The sequence below is a fragment of the Plasmodium inui genome (assembly GCF_000524495.1).
Source record: "Plasmodium inui San Antonio 1 unplaced genomic scaffold supercont1.71, whole genome shotgun sequence".
Taxonomy (NCBI): Eukaryota; Apicomplexa; class Aconoidasida; order Haemosporida; family Plasmodiidae; genus Plasmodium; species Plasmodium inui.
This window is the reverse complement of record NW_008481905.1, coordinates 53,581-54,655: the sequence shown is the minus strand read 5'-3', so window position 1 is coordinate 54,655 and position 1,075 is coordinate 53,581.

The following is a 1,075-nucleotide window of genomic DNA, read 5'->3' as shown; positions in this document are numbered from 1 at the left end:
AAGAATGAATTTTTGTTAATTCCCACTGCTTCTGTGCTGTACTTGTGACACATTCATTGTTGCACGAGTGTTTTCCATTTGGCGCTTGTATTGGGATATTCATACCTATATTTGATGTGTCACACCTGTTGCATGAGAGAAGATCACGCATCTATTAGGGGGGACGTGCGGATTAAGTGAATACATACGTTTCATGTTCTGGTTCCTATAAACACCAGAATTTTCTTCCGCAGACAATCATCTTTGCATTGTGCTCCATGTTTCTGATCGATTAAGGATTTTCTCAGCAAGGATTAGTGCATAACAGGCCGTGTAGCATAAATTACTCATGTGACCACCTTAAGGATGGTGGACAGAACATAAATTTACAATAATCCTCATGCAATAATAATGAGCAACAGGGAGGCTCCTTTTCCACTAAGCGATTCATATGAGTTACACAAAGCCAAGTTGGACATGTAGAAGGAAATACATAAATTATTTTGTCAGAATAAAGAAATGTCGTATATATTTGGCACATTCCGCCGTCTGTCTACATTGCCCACAGGAGTGTTCTATAGACGTTGCGGAGCAGTGAACAGATATTACCATAAATGGAGGATACAAATAGTGTATAACTCAATAAGTAGTGGAGGAGTGCACATGTTCTATCTTAGCCCGTGTCAATGATTGGAAAGATCGTTACCTGTTCATGATTCTGGAAAATGAAACTCATAAGTTCAGAAGTGTACATCTAGTTTCCTCTTAAGGAAGGAGGGAATAACTTTGTCATATGAGTGCATTTTAACTGACCACTCCAATTCATTTCATAGACTGTTATTTAGGAGGATATTTAATTCCCCATTTTAGAGTGTAATAAAATAACCCAATTGAGGGCAGAAAAGGTGAGGCTATTTCAACAACACGGGTCGAACAATGTTATACCGTAGAAAATATAACACTTATTCTTCATCGTTTTCTCAAAGAAGTGCCTTCTTATCATAGGTGCTTTTTTATAGGAATTAAATAAATGATAAATACCCAATTGCCTATTTTAGTATTGCGATAATGGATCACTGTATAATTTCGATGACAT